The sequence below is a fragment of the Petaurus breviceps genome, unplaced genomic scaffold (genome assembly GCF_028583685.1).
Source record: "Petaurus breviceps papuanus isolate PSGF00001 unplaced genomic scaffold, PetGlider_PUasm1.0 187, whole genome shotgun sequence".
In the NCBI taxonomy this organism is placed as follows: Eukaryota; Metazoa; Chordata; class Mammalia; order Diprotodontia; family Petauridae; genus Petaurus; species Petaurus breviceps.
In genome coordinates, this window is record NW_027185799.1 from 26,554,063 (window position 1) to 26,576,616 (window position 22,554).

The 22,554-nt window shown below is 39.1% G+C and overlaps 1 protein-coding gene across 1 annotated transcript in view; it reads right to left on the reverse strand.

The window, feature by feature from the left end:
• The window catches only part of JAK2 (Janus kinase 2), a 149,567-nt gene extending 139,612 nt beyond the window's left edge, over nt 1-9,955 (reverse strand). The window contains exons 1-2 of the mRNA XM_069090780.1: nt 9,077-9,955; nt 8,595-8,668 (exon numbers count right to left, since the gene is read on the reverse strand). The gene's annotated coding sequence lies outside the window, so the exon portion shown is untranslated. The remainder of the gene's footprint in view (nt 1-8,594; nt 8,669-9,076) is intronic.
• Nucleotides 9,956-22,554: the final 12,599 nt, after the last annotated feature.

The following is a 22,554-nucleotide window of genomic DNA, read 5'->3' on the forward strand; positions in this document are numbered from 1 at the left end:
ACCAGAAAATCAAGATAACCAGGTTCTAATTCTGACTACTAATGACTAGATACATAATATTGGTAAGTCTAGTATGTATTAGCTTCCTCATACGGAATATGAAGGAGTAAGATTATATAATCATTCTAAATCCCTGTTCAGGTCTAAATATCTGACAATTCTCAGTTCATATTTTAGTTTTTATCTCTCACAGGGATCATGAGTAGTACCTTCTCCTAGACCATGCAAACACTTGACAGAACATCCTCAAATTCTACCTTCCATTGATCCCAATTCTAAAAAAGACAAAAAATGCTAAGTTTCTCTTTCCTTCATTTGAAAAACAAGGAAGTTGAAATAAATAACCTCTACTCAAGGGTATAGTAGAGCCAGCTCTAATTAACTTTCAGTATGAACATTAAAATGGGCAAATGCTATGAATCAATCTTGATTTATTAATGAAGAAAGCATTAGCAATGCAGATTAAATTTAAAATGGTTATCTTTTTTTTTTTAAGGGGAAAAAGGAGCTAGTTGTTAAACATTTGTCAGCACACCCCTGCCTCTAATGTTTCTTTTAGCTTTAATATTGTCTTACAGAGAAATAAAATGAATAACAATTATAAAAAAAACAAGTCCAGTGTAAAACTAAAATGCTATACTAGGGAATTAGAGGCTGAATAAAAAGCTAGGGAAATGAAAAAATTAAGTTTCTTATCAAAAGGAATTAATATTCTAATTAAGGCATGATGAGTTTTATATAGGCAAAGATTGGAAAAATAAATTATAAAAATATGAGAAAGTTTGGAACAGTACTGATTCGAAAGCCTTCAGTTTTTATTTATTTGCTTATTAATAAAACACATAATTCTTTAATTTTGTGATGAAAATCAGCATAAAAAGAGAAAGTTCTAAAAATTAAACTGCAAGTGGGAGTAAAAATCAGCACACAATTCATAGTAAATATGGTCAATACTAATGAACTATACACAACTAAAAGCATCTAAAAGGGGGTCATCAAATGTGAAAGGAAAAACAAGAGTTAAAAGTTGTTTTTTTTTCATTTTCCCCTTAATCAATTCCTACATACAATTGCAGGAATCTCTCTAATCAATAAAAACAAATGTTAAATTAATGAGTTTTCTACATTCTTAAAAAAAGGAAATTTTTAAACTCCAATAAATAAAGCAAAATTGAAGGTTACAATTTCAACTCCAAAGTGCATAGATATTCTAAAAAGAAAAACAGAAAGAATATAATCCTATAAAGTTAAACAAAGCAAATTTTAAAAGGTTTTACAGGCTTCTATTGAAAGCATTGAGACTAGGGACTGCAGAACCATCTGCACTGGTACGAGTTTCCTCAACTGTGATTTCATTAGTATAAGAAATTCCCGGATGAGGAAACCTCTACCAATGCAGTTCAGTACTTTCTCTGCCACTTAGTCTTGAAAAAGTTATAGGACTGATAGGTTAAGCAACTTGCCTAGGGTCACACAGGTCAGTATGTGTCTGAAGCAGGACTTGAACCCAGGTCTTCCTAGTGCTCTGTCCACTATACCACCCTGCCTTCTCCTGAAAGTGCAAAGAATGAAAATTAGGTTCTATCTAAAAGTCAAGCTGAAAGAAACCTGAAACAACAATCCAGAGAATTGAAACTATAGATAGGAATTTAGTGCTCTCAGTCATAGCAGTATTCCAGCACTGCTAAGTGTAGGCAGGACTGGTGAGAGTTTAATAGGCTGCATGTTTGTTTGTTTTTTTCATTTGTAAGTAATGCCAGTGCACAAGAAATTGGGTACTACTTAAATGTGCTAGAAAGTATCAATCCAACAAGTGATTACTAAGTATTTCACATATGCAATGCACTGTGCTAGGCAAAGGGAATACAAAGACAAAACCCAAAATAGTCTACCCTCAAGGAGCTTACATTCTATTGGAGAGGTACAACCATGTGTACTTGAAAACAGAGATGTGTCTGAGGAAGATTATTTTGGCAGCTGAGTGGAGGATGGATTGGAAAGTCAACACTGGAAGTCTGGAGGTACTGTAAAAGTCTAAGAAAGAGGAGTTGAAATGCTAAACAAAAGTAGTGACCATTTGCAGGAAGAAAAGAGAATAGAGGTAAGATACTATAAGGAGGTAGATTCAACCAGACTTGAACAATTAATTAGGGGATAAGGGAGAATGAAAGAGTTGAGGATGACACAAGAGTGAAAACCTACACAACAGAAAAGATGATATTGCCCTCACTAAATATAAGGAAGTTTGGCAAAGGGGTAGGCTTGGGGGAATGGGGAGGAAGGGCAGGGATAGAGGTGGTTAACAGTATCAAATACTCAAGAGAGATCAAGAAGAATAAGGACCATAAAAGAAGGTCATCATATTGAACAACTACGAGGTCATTCATAACCTTAGAGAGTTGTTTCACGTAAGTGATAATATCTGTATTTAAAATGTAAAAAGTTAAAAAGAAATGAAGGTAACAAGTATTGGCAACTTTTTCTATGAGTTAGGCTTATGAAAAACAAATTTTTGCAAACCTAATATTTTAAATACTCTAGGAAAGCTTACTATTGAGATAAAATCCTCTAACAAACTAATTTATTTTCTAAAGATTACCTTCTAATCTATCATATAAAAGTAATTTTAATAAGACTAAGTTCGCAAAATACACCTGTTATCTGGACTTTCAAGGCAATAAGCTATATTTCTGGAATTTTTCCATTAATTTGGAATAAAAAAGCTAAACAACTAGAACAAATACTTGACTGCAAGTTTTTTTTTTGCTGAGTTTAAGAATATTTGGAGAAAGCTATTATTAAGCAAAAAAAGTCCTTGCCTCAGATTGAGAAGAACTGGATTCTTGTCTCAGAACAGTCAATAATGAACTGTATAACCTTGATCTTTAAGGTCCCTTCAAATTTTAAAATTCTATTATTCTAAAATTAAAACAAGACAGAAATAATATTACTCACACAAGATAGGGTTATCATGATGATAAAAACCAGAACAGATAGAAAAGTCTTTAAACTAATATTAAGGTAGCATACAAATGAGGCATTATTATTAAATACAATTCTGTTCCTTGAGACAGAAACACTTCATTATGATAATGCAGAACTGTTTTTAACATGATCTTATATTTTCAACTAAAAAGTAACAAAATACAAAAATCATTAAAATAAATTCCACTTTATCACTTAATACTTAGATGGATAATGGAAACACAGCATCATGGATAGTCTGCTAGCCTCCGTCAGGAAGACCTGGATTCCAGTTCTATCTCCAACATATACTGGTTACATAACATTGAGAAAGACACATAACCTCTCAGGAGGTTTTAGCCTTCACTTGTAGAAACCGTTTCCTCACTGGGAGTTCCCTATACCAATGAAATCACAAATTATTTTTGTTGTTAGCCCTTCCAAGGAATCCTGAATGAGCCTAATATTTGGATGAGACACCTAGTTGTAAGAGTCCACAAGGCAGCACTTTGTTCTATGATGTCAAATGCTTTTTTATATATCAACAAACAAGAAGCACAATAGAACCTTAAATCCAATACATCTTTCAAGCAATTGTGAAATGGTAAAGATGTGATGCATGGTTGAACACTGCAAAAACCTGCTTGTTTCCTACTAATACTTTGTGGAATGGGCCCTCCATTCACACACAGATGACATGTTTTGTCTTGATAGGAAAATAGGCATATAGGTCTATCATTAACGTTTTTCTTCAGCTTCCTTTTTTTGGTATCAATAAGAGCTGAGAGTTTTTCCATGTCTTTGGTATCTTCTCTACCTTTAGATAGTCTGTCAATATGTCCCTCAATGCCTTGGCTCCACAAAGATCCTTCTATCTGATCCTGCTTTTCCTTTCTTTCATTTTTCCTTTTAGGCACTGCTATACCCTATAGGATCCAAGTGTGGTAATTCCACTATTTTTGATGTTTGTTGCAAATCTTTTCCATTTTTCTTCTTTCTCTTCTCTCCATTTTCATTTTTATCACTGAATGCCCTTGGTATGATTTTGCTTAGCTGTATATCTTGCAAAGGATTTTGTAGACTTTTTATCTTCTGTTTCCTTACAATTTATGAGATTATATTGCTCATAATCATCCATTATCGTCTAAGATTTTACTGACAGGCTTATAATCTAACCAAGTATTGTTTCTGGTAGCCATGTCTCCCCATCTGGTAAATTGAATGTTTACTGATAAGGTGCTTTCTAGGCTCTTTTGGGCTCCTTGTTATAGCAATTAATTTACACTGTTTCAACTTTTAGATAAGTTATTATATCTGTGTCAATATCAATCGAGTTATCTATTTCCAATTTTTATTTTCACTATCTTGTTTAAATAATTCAGGATTAAATCTTAATTGTATATCATATTTTTCCCAGTACAATTCTTTATTCTTCATTGCTACAAATTCCAATCCTAGTTCTGATGAGTTGATCATAACTTCCACGTCCACAATAAGACTTTTCATGTCTGTTGAAATGTGGTCAATTTCATTCTTTGCATGTCATGTGGTGCTAATCATGTACAGCACCTACCAATTCTTTTTCCACAGTGCTCATAATATAGGTGTGAGGCTTCTGTAAAATCTACAAGTCTTTAGTCTCTCTCATTTCTTTCTCTTGAACCATACTTTTCCATATATCTCTACCCATCCTTACTTTCCCCCACCTTTATGCTGAAGGTACCAAGTTATTATAATGCCTGTTGACTTAATTTTGAAAGTCTTATCAAATTCTTCATAGAATTTCTCTACCACTTTGTCCTCGACAACCAATATTGGTGCATAAATTGCAATTATTTTCAAAGTGTTAGTACGTTAAATTTAATATATACTTCTAAAAACAAGCTTTAAGGTCACAAAGATTCCTGGCTTCATATACCATCTTCTGTTAATGGTACTTTTTTTTTTTAAGCAATTGGTGGTTAAATAACTTGCTCAAGGTTACATGGCCAGGTGTTTCTGGGTGGATGCTAAGTGTCTGAGCCCGGTTTCAAACCCGCAGGTCATCTCGACACTGGGGCCCGTGCTCTTACTCGCTGTGCTACCTGGCCGCCCCAATGGTACTTCTTTTTATATGGAAATGTCCATGTTTAATAACATCTGTCAGGTTCATAATAAAAAGTAAAATTTGAAAAAAAAAGTATTAAAATGTTGAGTCTTTGGAGATCATTTAGTTCAACTCTGTTTTACACTTCAGAAAACAGAGGCCCAGGAGTGGAGTAACATGCCTATAGCCAAAGAGCTAGTTAGCAGCAGAATCTGCACTGGGTTCCAGGTTTTCTGACTCCTAGTTTAATGCTTCTCCCACCATGTCATGTTGTTTCTACTTCTTTGGCTAAGTATTTTCTGATGACTTCATATTTTCTCTTATGAGACTATATTACCCTAAAATACTTTATAATCAGTCATGAGTTCTCTAATTCCAAAGATTTATGACAAAACAGTAAAGAAAAGGATGCACTTGGGGAAAAAAAATAACCAAGCAAAACAATTGGTAGGTAGACATTTCACTGAATCATACATATTCTTTCCTGGTTGTTAATAGTACACAGGGTTCAGAAAAAAACAGCTTCATTTCATACTTTCCACATCTCCAGAACCATAAATCTATAGCCCATTCATTCTGCTTCAGGTTTACATCAAGATGGTCTACCACGTGGTCTCCTTTGCCTTTTAACAACTAAGACAATATTTTTCTTCAAATTTCTTCTGTGAGACAAATGCTCAAAGCCCCATGTTGCTGACTTGCCGTCATCTGAACATATACACATGCACAATGTCAGTAAGTATAGTAAGGGTGCAGAATGATTTTAGGATGATTAAATGATTTAAAACACAAAAATAAATACTCTGGATTAAAAATATTTCACTTTCATTCTGCCTGAAATTTTCAGTATTAACAACCCAGAGCAGAAAGCCTTGAACATAGATTACCAATAACCTATTCTTAGGTCTCCTTTCCTTTAGTCTCTCTTATAACACAACATTTAAAATTTTTCTTTTATCCCTTGGTTTCCCTGACATCACACCGTCCTGGCTTTCTACTCAGCAGCTACCTCTCTCCTTCTCTTGCACATCTTCCTCCACCTACTTCTTAAGAATAAACATTTCCCATGGCTCAGTCCTCCATAGCAAAATGAAGTCTCTAAGGTACTCTCAATATTTAAATGAATCTTTGATCTCACTGACTTGGGAATTCCCTGAAAACAATGTAGATAGCAACCCATAAATCCATGCCGGTCTATCATATGCAACTCTCATCCATGTCTTCCCAAAATTTCACCACAGGGGATCCAACCAATGTGCTGGGGACTTTCTTAGATTTTTCCTGATATGACAAGGGTATCATCTGGACACTCCAGTCATCCACATGTCATTCTTTGTTCTTACCACATGATAAAATTATCTTCTCTTTCTGTCATACAGTGACTGACCTTCAAATTTATTACTTTCTCATCTTATACTCTATCTCCAGCCCTGATCTCTCTCCTTAATTCTACAGCTGCATATTTCCAATTGCCTATTATATTTTTTCCACTGGATGTCTCACTATCACTTTGAACTGAACTTCTCTAAAGTTGAACTAAATCTTTCTCCAACTGGCCTTAACTTCCTTAATCTTGTCAAAAAGAATTCTTATTCATTCAAATACTTATTGAGTACAACACTATAAGCTAGAGGTTATGGCTCCCAGGGTCAAAACCTTAGTTTCAACCATGGATACCTCCTCTCTCCATCTTATAGTCTTCCTTTGCAAATATCTCTCAGATCTTTCCCACTGCCAACATTCTGGTTTGACCCCTCATTACCTAAATAACTGTCTCTCCATATCTGCTTATCACTCCTCTTTGCAATCTTGCCTTGTATCTGACAATAGCATAAGATCAGTCTTCTTAAAACATATTTTTTATCATGTTCCCTGCTACAAAATTTTCAATTGTTTCCCATTGCTAAAGTTCCAATTACAAAGCCTGAAATCCAAGGTCTTCCACAATTTAGTCTTAACCTGCTTTCACTGTTCTTTCCGATTTGGAAGAGGCATTTTGGGTTCAATAAGTAGAATAATTTGACTGAAATGGAGAACTTTTGCAGAGAAGTAGCAGAAGATAAGGTTGTGATGGTAGATTTGTATGAAGTGTCACATCATAAAGGTACAAGGCTAAGTGGCTAAAAGAAGCAAAAATTATGGAGGATAATACTCATAACATATTTATGCAGTACTTTTGCTTTTATATACATTAATCAATTTCAATAGGGCTTCTAAGTTCTAAAAATAAACTTTACTATTCTACTCAATTATACAACCATGCCAGCATTCTGGTATAGTGGATAGGAAGTCAATCTCAGAGTCAAGAAAACCTGGGTCCAAGTTTCACCTTCATGTTGGCTGTGTGACCTTGGACAAGTCACAACCTTTAAGTTTCTTTATGAGGAGTTCCTTACACCAATGAAATCACAGTCCAATTTTAAAATGTATTTATTGACTCCTCAAAAAGTTGAAAACCTAAAAGTCTCTTCCTCTTCTCCTTCCCAAAGAAAAAGAAATGCATGGCTAGCGGTATTTTATTATCCTCTCATTTAATGGGTCTCTTTTACACGGCCCACTATGAACATCCCACCCTTCAAAACCACCAAAGAGGAACACCACTAAAATAAGTTAAAGAGAATTAGGCAATATATAATCTGATCCCTTCTCCCCAAACTGTGCATATCACTATAACAACAAATCATACATACTACCTACCATCCTGTAAAAAGATATTTTGTTCTACTATAAAGGCAAATACATGTACTGAAGCTGAACAGACTCTTCCAATGACTTCACAAAAGTGTATGAACAACCAAGCTTAAATTTTAGAGGGATGGAACTAGAAGAAAAGGGGATTATTCAAACCACAAAATCTGCAGTGTGTCCCATCAGAAAACTTACTGGTTGCCCAATCAACTTGCCCAAACAGTTAAGAAACCAAAAGTAATCCTTATGAATGGCTCTTCTCCCTGTTCCACTTCCAACCTCCTTTTTCCACATTCTACCTCTCCTACAAAACCTACCCCCCAACAGAATTAAATGAAGTCTATCAGCCTGACAAGGTTAGTAAACTACCTAAAGCATGAGGAAGAAAAATAACAGCAGGGTAAATCTACCCGTTTTTTTTTTTAAAGGGCATTAAAAAAAACCATCAAAAAGCCTTCTGACATTTCTAACACAGTACTAGAAAACTGAACAGCAGCAAAATGAACATGTTTGCAAATACCTATCTTTCCTTTCTTGAAAACATTCCATTCTGCAAGATAAACCCTGTAACTTTATAAAGCCTCAGAGCTTGGGAGAGAAAGATAGGAGAAAACATTCACTTTTCTCTTTATGCCTATAAGACTTGTAAAAGGGGGCAGTAAATGTTTCAAAGGGTATGCAATAATAAAGGTCTAACCAAAATAATTTAAAGCCAAGAGCAAAAGTACAATATTTACGTTTTTCTGGGGAGGAAGCAACTGTTGCTTCTACTACCTTCCCACACAGCTATTTTTGGGTACATTTTTTTAACATTTGCTGTCAATTCAAAGGAGGCACATACTAAGTTCATACATACCGTGTGGTGTAAAGAGAGAGAAGGGCCTCCTCTGCCCAAAAGCAACAGGTTACATCTCTTTCTACTTCTGAAACCTAAACAAAGAAGCAACAGTTACTACAGATGAACACTAGAGAATATAAGTGACAATTTCTCAACTGTTTCCATATTTTAAAACAGTGACTGCCCTCACTCCAACCCCCAAAAAGAAACGAAATAGCAAGCATGGGAGTGAGAAGCCGAATCCAAATGTAATGCAATTAAGCAAAAGAAAGGTAATAAAAACTACCCTGGTTTTCACCGAGATAATGAGTATTTTTCTCCTGGGTCAGAAGTCAACGATTCTCACAAAGAGAGGAAGGTGGGGATCAGAAGAAAAGGGTAAAAACTCTTCCCCTACTCAAGTTACTGGGAAATCAGCCCCAGGACAAAGTCACTAAGACCTCAAGAGGACTGGGGGGTAAAGGGGGTGCGCGGTTCCCCAGAAGGGGCCGCTAACTCACCCGCTGGCTCCAGCTTGGCTGACCGTTTCCGTGTGTTCGCCTGTCACTTGGTCCTCGGCCTCCAGAAAGGGAGGAAGGACAGGAAGGACCTAGGGGAGAGGAGCGGAGGGAGGGGAGGGGGGGCGGGCCGACCCCTCCCCCCTTGGGGGCTTGGCAGAGAGGGGGTCCTGGGGCAGGGTGAGCCTCCAACTCTCTCTCGGCTGGCCCCGGTCACATCCCAGAGTTGTGGGGGGAAGAAAGCACAGGTTCTGTCCCGCTCCAGAGACAGCAGCTACGAGCCTAGCGCCGTCCACCCCGCCTCCCCTTAGGCCTGCTCCCAGCTTCTTCGTGTCTCCGTTCCCAGGCTGGCCGAACCTAGCGCCTGAGCCGAGGAGGCCGAGGTGGCTGGGAGGGGGAGGAGAGACAGTCGCGCCTCGCGAGCCTGGCGCCTACGGGCCCGCGGCGGGCAGGCGACGTTAGCCGCGGCCGCTCCCCGTCGGCTCCTCGCTCCTCCTCAGCGCCGGCAACGTCCTTCTTTTGAGCTCCCTCTCAGGCGAGCACAGCAGGAAGAAGGGAGCCCATCGCCGTCATCACTCCCCCCTCTGCAGTCTCTTCCTCTTCCCCTTCCTCGTCCGCGTCCTCCTCTCCCCCCAGCTTCTCCAGCGCCGCGCTAACAACTCTACCTCTGCTTCCAGGAGCGAGGGCCGATAGAGAAGCTAGAGGGAGGAGGGGAAGCGCGCGCGCTCGCCTCCCCCGCCCTCCTCCGCTGGGCTCGCTCCCACACGAGTCCGCGCGTGCGCGTCCCGGGACAGCGAATTGGCGAGCTCCCCTGCACCCTGGGATGCGGCCTCGCGCTAGTTGGGGTGGCTTCGAGAGACTGCTGCGGGTTAAGGGGAGGAAGGGAGAGGAGGGAGAAGAGAAGAGGGCCAGGGGAAGAGTAGGAAATGGGGGGGGGGGGAGGGGGGGGGGGGGGGGGGGGGGATGAAGAGGAGCAGCCGAGGGTGAGGAGAGACAGACAGACCGACCTACCAAGAGAGACCGAGAAATGCAAGCAGGGATTCCCTTCCCGCACCCTAGGAAAGAGAAGTAGCGAGGGCGGCTCCTCTGGCCTTAGAAGCTGAAGGGGGTAGGGTGGGGGTGAGGGAGAGGAGGGACTAGAAGGAAGCGCAGCTTCCAGCCACCCCGAGTTGGCAGGAGAACACGAGGGGGAGGAAAGGGAAGGAGGAAATTGGGCCTGGTTAGGGGCATGTGGGGGTAGACATTCATTTGCGCCCTCTAGCTGAGTTTCCAACCTTGCCGGCGACAGAGAAGGAAGAACAAGGCGTCGGGCAGGCTGGGGAGGCGTGGGGCGTCACCTGGCGCGGGAGGAGATCCAGCTGCGACTAAAGGAACGGACTTCCTCCCTTTTCCCTCCCACTTGTTTCTTTTGGTCCTGCTGCTTTCACTTCCACATTGTGGGGCCTCCTCCCTTGCACTTCCCCACTCCAGACATCTTGACTTTGAAAGAAGCAGAGGGCACCTCGTATTTTCCTGGCAGGGTGTAGGGAGCTCTTCACGTCATTTAGTCGCCCCCACGCTTGCACCAGAGGGTGGGCATTGGTGGGGGCAGGGAAAGGGAAGGACGATGAAAGTCTGGAAAATAATGAAGGTAGACTCTGCAGTCCCCAGTGGGCAGACGCTGTTCATTGCAGGATAGCAAGTCGGATGATACTGCTTCCTACCCAACAACGAAATGGGCTCCTCCTGTAAAAGCAGGGTCAGTCAAGAAGCATTTATTAAGCACTTACTCAACTCTAGGGATACACACTGACGCAGCAAGCTGGGGTGCGAGGTTTCCACCGCAATCAATGCTTGTTTTGTCAAACAAGTTAGGTTTAGATTTGAATTCCAGCTCTGCGGTATGCCACTGTCAACCTCTGAGCTGGTTTCCACATCTGTGAGGTTTAAACTAGATAGGCAGTTAGGTGGCTCAGTGCAGTCAGAGCAAGGATCAGGAGAATCTGAATTCAAATCCAGTATCAAACAAACAAATGTGTGATCCTGGGCAAGTCACTTCACCTTTCTCGATTCCCTCTACTGTAAAATGGGGAATAATAGCACCTACTTCATAGTTGCTGTGAAGATTTTATATATATAATATAAAGAGTACACACACACAGAGTATATTATATGATGTGGATAAACCTCAACACTATACACTTTGAAGACTCTCATCTGATCCCATAGATTCATCTCAACGTAGATAACTCCCTAATATGTGTACTTGTCGATCTAGTCAATATTGAGATAAAGTCCCACATAATCAACTGCCAGTGAATGTCCTCTCTGCATTTCAAATTAAGGATATCTTTCCCCCCGAAAAAACTATCCATCTTCCCAACTCCCATATTTATGTCAAAGGCACCATTACCTTTCCAGTAACCCAGGTTCCCAACCTCAGAATCTGACTCCTTGCTCTTTGTCTCTCTTCATATCCAATCAGTTGCCAAGTCTTAGCAATTTTACCTCCATGACATTTCTATCATCGATCCCCTTATTTCTAGTCATATGACCACCACCCTAGTTTAGGTCCTTATTGCTTCTCACCTAGCCTGTTTTCATAACCTCGGAATTGGGCTTCTTATCTCCAGTCTTTTTCCTCTCCAAATCATCTGCCACACAACAACCAAAGTGATACTCTCCAAGCACAGATCTGATCATGAAAATCTTCTACTCAGGAAACTGTGATGGCTCCCACTTGCCACTACAATGAAATTGAAGCTCTTCTGTTTGATGTTTCAAGGCCTCCACAACTGTTCCAGGTTTATTATACAATAATTAATTTCTAGACAAACTGACTTACTGTTCTCTGTACGTGATATCACATTTCCAGTCTTCCAGCCTTTGTACAAGCTGTCCCCCATGTCTGCATACATAAGAAAATTTTTAACAACAGCAACAAACTGAGAACTATCATTTCAGCTCCGCTTTCCATTGTCTGAAAAGTAGAATGGAAGAAATGTGGTTGCCAGAAGTTAAACAATAGAAATCAGAAAAGTTTCACAATCTTCTATTGAAAGTATAGATATTAGGCATGAGGCCTGTGGTTTCATTAGTATGAGAGAAATTAGTCCTTTAGGAAACTCCTACCAATGCAATACAGTACCTTCTCTGTATTGTATAGTTTTAACAAGTGATAGATTAGTTAATTGCCTAGGGTCACACAGGTTAGTATTCATAAGAGGTAGGCCTAAAACCTGGGTCTTCCTAGTGGAAAATACAAAGAATAAAAATTAGTCTATCAATAAGAAGCCAAGCTACTGGAATGAAAATTGAAAAACCAATCTGAAGAATAGATAACTACTCAAGTATTCAAACTACAGATATTCCATTGCCATTAGTTATATCACTAAACAGGCATTGCTAAGTGTACAAGATGAGTGTTGCCTAAATGTACAAGAGGAAAAGTTCCAATCCAACAAGTACTAAGTACCTCTTATAAGCAGGGTACTGTGCTAGGCACAACTGACACAAAAATAAAACAAAAAAAAAAAACAGTTCTTGACCTCAAGGTGATTACATTTTACTGGAGTAGTACAACATATAAACACATAAATATATACTTGATTACTTGGGGAAGGAGAGAGACATGTACTTTAGGAAGATTATTTTGGTATGTTTGTCAGCTTTGGAAGGTGGATTGGAGAGGAAACTTTGTAAACCAGCTTAGGAGGGAAACCATTAGAAAAAGTCTAAGCAGGAAGTGATAAAAGGCTAAACTGGGTGGTGGCCATTTGCATGAAGAGTATGGAGTATTTGTGAGATCCCTTAGTGGAGGCTGACTCAGCCAGCCTTGGGCTACAGATTCCAGAAGTGGGAGAAATTGTGGAAGATAATTCCAAAGACAAATAGAGAAGTTTAACAAAGGAGTTGTTTTTAAGGTGGAGGAAGATAAAGCTTGGATATCTGTGAATTTGAGATGCCTATGAGGCATCCAGGTGGAGCTATTAAAGCAGGCTTGGTGTTCGAAAATAAGATTATAGCTGAATGTCAAGATCTAACTGTCATTTTCATAGAGATGAAAAGCTGAAACCAGGGAAGTTGATGGGGTCACTAAGAGAGAAGATATAGAAAAGAGACCTTAGGACAAAGTCCTCTTCCCCCCCACCCCCTTCCATATGTGGAATGCATTCCTTAGTCACCTCTTTCTCCTAAATCTATAATGTCCTTCAACATTCAGCGCAAGCAGTGTCTCCCCCATGGGGTCTTTTCTGATCCCCCAGAAGACAGTGTCTTCCCCCCCCCAAAAAAAAAACATTGTATTTACTTTGCTGATCATTTAAGATCATTTGAACCCCAGTAAGGGCCAAAGCCTGAACTAATCAACCAGACCTTCTTTGCTTTGCTCTAAAAATGCCCTTTTCCATGTCAGCTGCTATAAGATGGGGCTGACCAGGAGCATTCTTCCTGTTTGTAATCACTAAAGGACAGGATGCCTAGGATCAGACATTGTCTTGAATAGTAGGACTTCTCTTATTTTGGTAACCTATGGACATATGCTATACATGGGAAACACAGATACAAGGGAAACACAGTCAAATTTCAGTTGACACTTTGTCAGTTGTCTCATCTTATTGTATTTACAACTTATTCGACTAAAACTTCCTTTCTCATGGTATGTTTAAACACATATGGAGACCATAAATGTGAGGGACACAGACATCATGAGTTGGGATTGTCCTAAAACATTTAAAAAGGCTTGTCATTCTTTTATCAGGCAGTGAAATTTTATCTGGCTCTGTGTACCTGTATTCTGCTAGCTTTAAGGGAATAAACAATATGAATTTATATACCTCTTAGCCTATTTGCCTCTTTTAACCAAACTTTTAGGTCAACAACTTATATGTAGATATTGTTTCCCATAGCAAAGTGTGACCTCCTTGAGAGCAAGAGAGGTTTCATTTTTGTTTCTATACTTTCAGCATTTGAGCACAGTTTCTAGAACATATATGGTTGGTGCCTTATAAATGTTTTTTTTAAGTGATTGATTGGACTTTTCTCTTTATATAAGATATAATACAGACTCTCCACAACTGCATAAGAAAATGGGAAATGACTTACATTGAGGTACTTCCCTCCTTAAAGTAAAAAAGGGCAGAAGGATTTATTTTTTTTCTAGGGAGTTTTATGAAAGATCTTGATCCCTATTTCTAATTTCTTTTTAATAAAGTATGTTGGAAAGAACTCTATAAGAGTGAAAAATAAATTGGTGGTACTGGAGAGGTTCTAAAGAGATGACAAATCTAATCAGTGGCACAAATTAGAAGCAGAATATCCTAAAGCATATGAACATAGTAGAACAGTGGTACGTAAACTCCAGCTACTAGGAGAAAGACACTATTTAACAAAAATTGATGGAAAAACTGGAGATCAACCTGACAGAAGATGGGTTTGAAAAAATATTTCTTCAATGGGTTCCAAGTGGATATGATGGGGTACCTGGGGTCTAGGTCAATTTGTGAAACCAACTTGTGAAACCAGTCTGTGAAATTGTAACTGCAATTTGTATTGTAAAATTGTTATCTGTAAGATTCCTTTCCCAACCTCTGACTCTGCCCGTTCCCCCTATCTGCACTAGGCCTAGGCAACACCTTGGGACTCCTTTGTTCTTACTTGATCCCTCATGTCTTCTCCGACCTGGCCCAAATCTTATCTAAACTATCTATGCATTGAGGTCCCTTCCCTCTGGTTAGCCCTGACAATGGCAGCCTTACCCTTTAAAAGTAAAAGCATGTACCCCTCTCACTTGCAGGTCCCCTAAAGGACTCTTGCCCACTTCTCATGGAAGTGTAACAATAAACTTCTACAACTCTCACTCCAATTAAGCCTGAGACCTTGAATTCTTTCCAGACGATATTGCAGGTTTTCTGGTCTTGGATAAGATCAGAATATCTGCTGAACCTATTGGGATCCCCTCCCCCATCAGATATATGGTTCAGCTCAAGTGTCACAGTCTTTACAAGAAGCCTTCTCTGAGTCTCCTTGTCTTCATGCTCCACCATCCATTTCCTAAAATTACTTTGTATTTATTTTGTATGTGTTTTTTGATTTATGTAGGTCCAGTCCCTGTCTCTATCTTTATCCATGTATATGTTTGTCTATATACATATATACTTTGTGAACCTATACACACATGTGTATATGTGTATACATGTATACAGCACATATACACATACATGCATACATACATACAAGTGTTATTTCACCCCCAAGAGCATACAAGTTCCTTGAGGACAAAAACTAATTTTTTTGGTACCTAATAATATAGTAGGTATTTAATGAAAGCTTGTTGGATTTAATTAAATGAATGGATCCTTGTATGATACAAACTCAAGGCCCTTTACCATTCTAGTAACCCACCATCTCTTGCTTAACAATGTCTTTCCTAAACTGTACTGCCAAGAACTAAACACAATATTCAAGATGTGGTATGAACAGGGCAAAGTACAATAAGTCCATCACCACCTTATTCCTAGAAATGATGCATTTCTTATCACAATCCCATATTGTGTTAGCTTTTTTGGCTAATATGTCATATCATTAATTCATATTGCACTTACTAATCAATCAAAATCTCTACTACCACCACCTTAATCTTTTTCTGACAATCTAGCCATGCTTTCCCCATCGTGTAAAGTTGTTTTAACACCAAATATAAGATTTCATATTTGTCCACATTAAATTTCATCTTATTAGATATAACCCAATTTTCGAGTTTGTCTAAATCCTTTTTAGGTCCTGGTACTATTACTTGGCATCTTAGCTACCATGCCCAGCTTTCTATACTCTGCAAATTTGATAAGAAGGCTATATATGCCTTCATCTAAGTCACTGATGAAAGGGTTAGATTGCACAGCTCCAAGTAAAAATCACTGGGACGTTTCCCTGGAGATTTCCTTCCAACTTTACATGAACGATCTTTTAAAAATTAAAAAAAAATTTTCTAATTATATGTTAAAACAATTTTAAACATTTTTTAAAGTTTTGAGTTCCAAATTTTATCTCTTCCTCCTTTCCATCCCCTCCTCCTTCCCTGAGAAGATAAGCAATCTAATATGTTATACATGTGCAATCATGTAAAACATTTTCATATTAGTCATTTTGTACAAGAAGACTCAAATTAAAAAAAGGAAGGAAGGAAGGAAGGAAAGAAGGAAGGAAGGAAGGAAGGAAGGAAGGAAGGAAGGAAGGAAGGAAGGAAGGAAGGAAGGAAGGAAGGAAGGAAGGAAGGAAGGAAGGAAGGAAGGGAGGAAGGAAGGAAGGGAGGGAGGAAGGAAGGGAGGAAGGGAGGAAGGAAGGAAGGGAGGGAGGAAGGAAGGGAGGAAGGGAGGTAGGAAGGAAAATGGCATACTTCAGTCTATATTCAGACAGGATCAGTTCTTTCTCTGGAGGTAGATAGCATGCTTCATCAAGATTCCTTTGGGATTTTCTTGGATCATTGTGTTGCTAAGAATATCTAAGTTATCTACAATTCTTCATCTTATGATATTGTTGTTCCTGTGTACAACGGTTCCCCTAGTTCTGCTCACTTCAGTTTGCATCAGTTCATGTTAAATTAACTATAAATAAATAGTCTCTGAGGCCTGCCATTCAACTAACTCCAAACCCATCTATCATCTAACCCATTTCTCTCCATTTTCCCCACAAGAATAGAATGAGACAGCTTACTGTTTTTCTAAAATCTAGATAAGTCATGCTGTATTTACAGAATTCTCCTATACTACCAGTTTAATAACCCTGTCAAGAAAGGAAATTAGGTTAATCTGACATGAATTGCTCTTATTCTGAATCTTTGTGATTGCTACTTCCTTTCCTAGATGTTCATTAACCATCTCTTAAATAATACATTAAATTTTACCAGGAACTAAAGGCAAACTCACTGAACTACAGTTTTCAGATTCCATTCTTTTACCTTCTTTGGAATTCAGGACATTTGTCCTTCTCCAGGAATGTGATACTTCCTTTGTTCTCCATGTTCTTTCAAGTATCACAAACCATCACTATTCACCTTCTTCCAGTTTTTTAGCACTCTAGGATGTAATCATCTGTCCTACTTTCTAGCACAGTGCCTAGCACACAGTAGGTACTGAATAAATTCTAGATGACTGAGTGACCAAGCCAGGTTACATAAATTATTCAAGGGCAACTAGGTGCTCCCTTACTATTTTCTTACTTATAATGGGTATTTTTGTTTTGTCTTTTCCAGTCCAAAAGTCAATCTCTTTGGCAGAGAAAATAGAAGGAAAAGAAAAGTCACAGAATCTGAGGAAGATATATCTACAGCTAGCTAGTCCAGCCTTTACTTGAAGTAATCCCCACTATAACAAACCCAACAATTGGCTGTCCATCCTCTGCCTGAAGACCTCCAAGAACAGAGATCTTACAACCTCTTAAGGCAAGCCATTCATTCCATTTTTAAATAGCTATGTTCTTTAGGCAGTTTTTCTTGATATTAAACTTAAACTGGCCTCCTTGCAATTTCCACCCATTTCTCTCAATTCTACCATGGAGGATGGAACAGGACAACATAATCCCTCTTCCATGTTAGCCCTTCAAATACTTGAAGACAGCTGCCATGTTCTACCTGAATCTTCTTCAGGTTAAATATGCCCAGTTCCTTCATATGGTGCTCTTATGAAATAGACTTAAATCTCTTCACCATCCTGGTTGCCTATCTCTAGACATTCTTCAGCTTATCAATGTCCTTGAAGGTTAGTTCTCTGAACTAAAGTTAATAATCCAGATGAGGTCTGACAAGAGCAGAAGGTAGTGGCATTTTCATCTTCCTGTTCCTTTAAGTGATTGATATCCCTCCTCCTGCAGCCTAGGAGCTCATTGACTTTTTGGCTGCCACATCACAGTGATGACTCATACTGAGCTTGTTGTTGTTGAGTCATTTTTCAGTTGTGTCTGACTCTCTGTGATCACATTTTGGGGATTTTCTTTGCAAAGAAAATCTGGAGAGGTTTTCCATTTTCTTCTCCAGTTCATTTTGCTGATGAGGAACAGAGGTAGGCAAGATTAAGTGATTTACCCAGGGTTAAGCAGCTATTAAGTGTCTGAGGCTGGATCTGAACTCATGAAGATGAGTCTTCCTGTCTTCAGGGTCTACTAAAACCCCTAGATCCTTTTCAGAATAACTGCTATCTATCCATGCCTCCACCAGTTTATATTTGTTGATTTTTTTTTCTACCCATGTGCAAAACTTTGCATTTTTTTTCCTATTCAATATCATGTTAAATTCAGCTCAATGCTCTAGACTGTCAGGTTGATTTTGGATTTTGGCTCTCTAATCTGCTGTGTTGATTATCCTTCTGAGCTTTGTGTCATTTGCAAATTGGATAAGATTACCATGTAAGTCTTTATCCAAGTCACGGATAAAAACAGTATGCAGGGATTGTACTATAGGACTAAGTAGCTTTGACTACCTTCTTTCAGCCATAAGTGAACATTTTCCTATCTAGCCTATCCTTTCTTTGATATTCCTCTGTCTGATTAAGGAGGTTCAGGATTCATATGAACAGAACACTTGGCACTTCAAAAGATCCAATATAGTTGATTTAGAATGTAGGTGAATGGGAAGGAAACCGGAAATAACAGAGTAAAAGGCTTAGGAATAGTAAAATAAGAGCAACTATGATTAATATACATATTTACAATCATCACCAATGTCCGGGAAGCACCAACACCTGACCACACAAGCTGGGGAATCTCAGTACAGACGTCAGGGTCCCACTGGGGAGGGTCCCAGGCAGGATGTCTCCTCCATGGGTGAGATTCCAATTTGGCGTCTGAATCTTATAGTTTAAGTAGTGCTGAGAACAACCAAGGCACTGCCAGGTGTTTTTAGCAAGAATCATATCTTGTGTGAGGCAGGGGAGGGAGGCCAATCCCTCCAAGGCCCCCACCCCAAGAGCGATGTTTCCTTGGAATGGTTAGTTCCGGGAGTTGGGCAGTTATCATATCTCTTCTCAAGGACCTGTCCAGGGTCACAGGAGAGGAGTAGGATCCTCTGCTCCCGAATAGCCCGAGGTGATAGAAAGGTCATACTAAGTTGGAGCCTTGGTTTGTATAATCTTATTCCTCACAGAGGGGCTTACTTTGCCCCTTCATCCTCTTTTCCCCAAGATAGCTTAAAAACCCCACAAACGGTCTTGTGATCCTTAGTTGCCTTTACCAGCCTTAACTCATTATGAATTTTAATGTTCCTGACATTATTCTCCATACATTGCCATACTTTTGCATTTGACTTCTTATTGACTGATCTTGCTTCCATCTATCTTCAGTATATAACTTTTATATACAGTACTTCTGTGGAGCCACATAAGTCTCTTTAAGTAACTCTTTTTTTTCCTCCTCATCAGAATTATTTCTCTTTGTCTTTTTTTTTTAAAGCAATTGGGGTTAAGTAACTTGCTCAAGGTTACACGGCCAGTTATTTCTGCGTGTGGTGCTAAGTATCAGAGCCTGGATTCGATCCCAGGTCATCCCGACTCTGGGGCCAGTGCTCTTACTCGCTGTGCCACCTGGCCACCCCTCTCTTTGTGTATTAAGAATTTTATTCTTTACTGTTGTGCTATAAGAAAATGATGAGCAGCAGACTTCAGAAAAACCTGAAAAGACTTAAATGAAATGATGCTTAATGAAGTGAGCAGAACCAGGAGAACATTGTACACAGTAACAGCTGCAACGTGCAATGGCTAACTTTGGTAGACTTATCTCTTCTTAGCAATGCAAGGATTTAAGACAGCTCCAAAGGACTCATGATGGAAAATGCTCTCCACATCCAGAAAAAGAACCATGGAGTCTGAATGCAGATTGAAGCATATTATTTGCTCTTTCTCTCTTTCTGTGTGTTTATTCTTTCTCAGGGTTTCTCCCATTGGTTTAAATTCTTCTTTATAACATGACTAATGTGAAAATAAGTTCAATATTAATGTATATGTAGAGCCTATATCAAATTACACTCCATCTTAGGGTGGGGGGAGGGAGAGATGGGGAGAAAATTTGGAACTCAAAATCTTATGGAAGTGAATTTTGAAAACTAAAACTGAATAAACAAAATAAAGGCTAAAAATTAAAAATAAATAAGTACAAAAAGAATCTCATTCTTTAGGATTCTCATTCCTCCTAGGCTGATTTCTCCTGTAGAATTTTAGTCCATATGACTAAAATCTTTCCTCTGTGCCCTTTTGAATCTACTTTCTCAACATCTAGGATCTATGTTAACCCAGTGGTTCTCAAAGTATTGTCCATGTACTCCTGGTGGTCCCTGAGACACTTTCAGGGGGCATGAGATCAATGCTACTTTTTATAATAATATTACTATATTATTTACCTATTAAAACATTGCTCCCTTTTCTAGCTACATATCTATGGGAAGTTTTTTATTGTTGTTCATTTCATTTCAGTTTATCTGACTCTTTGTGACCCCATTTTGGGTTTTCTTGACAAAGATACTGGATTATTTTGCCATTTCCTTCTCAAATTCATGAAGGTTAAGTGACTTGCCCAGGGTCACACAGTCAAATATGTCTGAGGCCATATTTGAACTCAGGAGGATGAGTCTTCCTGACTCCAGGTCTGGTACTTTATCCATTGTGCCACCTAGCTGCCCTATGGAAGCTAGATTTTCTTTAAATACTTCAACCAAAAATAAAAACCATATCACAACAGATTGAAAGTTCCTTTCATTTCCATACCAGTCAGCAGTCAGTTCCTTCCTGTAGGTGAGAATGAAATCCAGAATAGAATTTAACCTTGTGAGTTCTTCCACCTTTTTTTTTTTTGGAGGGGGAAGGCAGGCAATTGGTTGAAGTGACTTGCCCAAGGTCACATGGCTAGTAAGTGTTAAGTGTCTGAGGTTGGATTTGAACTCAGGTCCTCCTGACTCCAGGGCCAGTGCTCTATTCACTCTGCCACCTAACCATCCCCTTTCTCTGCCTTTTGAAGGATGGAAGACCCTTAAGTGAAATGAAGAAGGTATTTGTTGCTCAGGAGATGTCTAGATAATTGAAGGTCCTTCATCATAAAATAGTATTGTAATCTTCTGTCCACGTGGTCTGTCAAAGCCATCACACTTCCATTTCTTCCTCATTGATCTCCCAAATTCTTTCCCATTTTGGTTCCTGAATTTCTTCACATGAATATAGCTTCTAAATATACAGTAGTATTCTCCCTATCCTTTTACTTATGTTTCTTTTGAATAAGCTAAAACCCTCCACATTCATACATAGTCTTGTCGTGGGTTTCAATCCTCCAAGTCTCCATAACTATGAGAAACTAGTTTATCTGACTTGCCACCTAATTTTGACACTTGCATATAGATATCTAAGGGCAGGAGTTTTACTACTAGCTCCTTTCTTTTATTTTGTCTTATGTGAATTTCTATAGGTATTTCTCCTTCATTTTAGCTATTGTCTATGATATCTAGGTTTGCTGCTGTACAAAGGGCAGTTTTCTCCCTTACCCATCTTTTTCATTTTAAAGTCTTTTTTATTCTATTTGCAAGACACCAGACAAATACATTTTTTTAATTTTTGCTTTTTGGAGGGCAATTGGGGTTAAGTGACTTGCCCAAGGTCACACTGCTAATTTTTGTGTGAAATGTCTGAGGCCGTATTTGAACTCAGGTCCTCCTGACTCCAGGGCCGATGCTCTGTTCACTGCACCACCTAGCTGCCCCCCAAATACATTTTTAATAGATAGATGTATAGATACATAGACAAGAAAACAAGACGGCTCCTGCTCTCAAGGCACTTACATTCTAATAGGTGAACAGCAACATATAAAGGGGAGCTGAAATGGGAGGGGGGAGGTGGAGAAGCAAAGCTGCTGACCTAAAGGTGAAGTCTAAAGAGTTCATGGAGGCCAAGTGAAGCAAGCATTTCTGGGACCCCTCATGGTGTCCCTAACAGAGAGCCAAGAACTCCTGTATTTTATATCATGGTTCAAAAAGCCTTTTCTGATCCAGTAAGTTCTTAGTGCTCTCTTCTGACTTCAATTATTATGTATATACTTGCTTAGGGCAGATAGGTAGCACAATGGATAGAGTGCCAGACTAGGAGACAAGAAGACATATCTTCCTGAGTTCAAATATGACCTCAGACACTTATTAGGTATGTAACCCTGGGCAAGTCACATAACCCTGTTTGCCTCGTGACTCATCTGTAAAGTGAGCTGGAGAAGGAAATGATAAACCATTTCAGTATCTTTGCCAAGAAAACCCCAAAAGAGGTTATGAATGGTGGGACCCACCTCAACAACAGCAAAAATACTTTTCTGTTGACATGTTATATTCCCTCAATAAAATATAAGCTGCATAAAGTCACAAACTATTTTTCATTTTGTCTTTGTAATCATCTGCAGTGCCAACACAATATTCACAGCACTGACAGCAACTATCAATATGCCAGCATAGTTCTGAATTGCAAAATATAACAGACTCTCCTTATATAAGA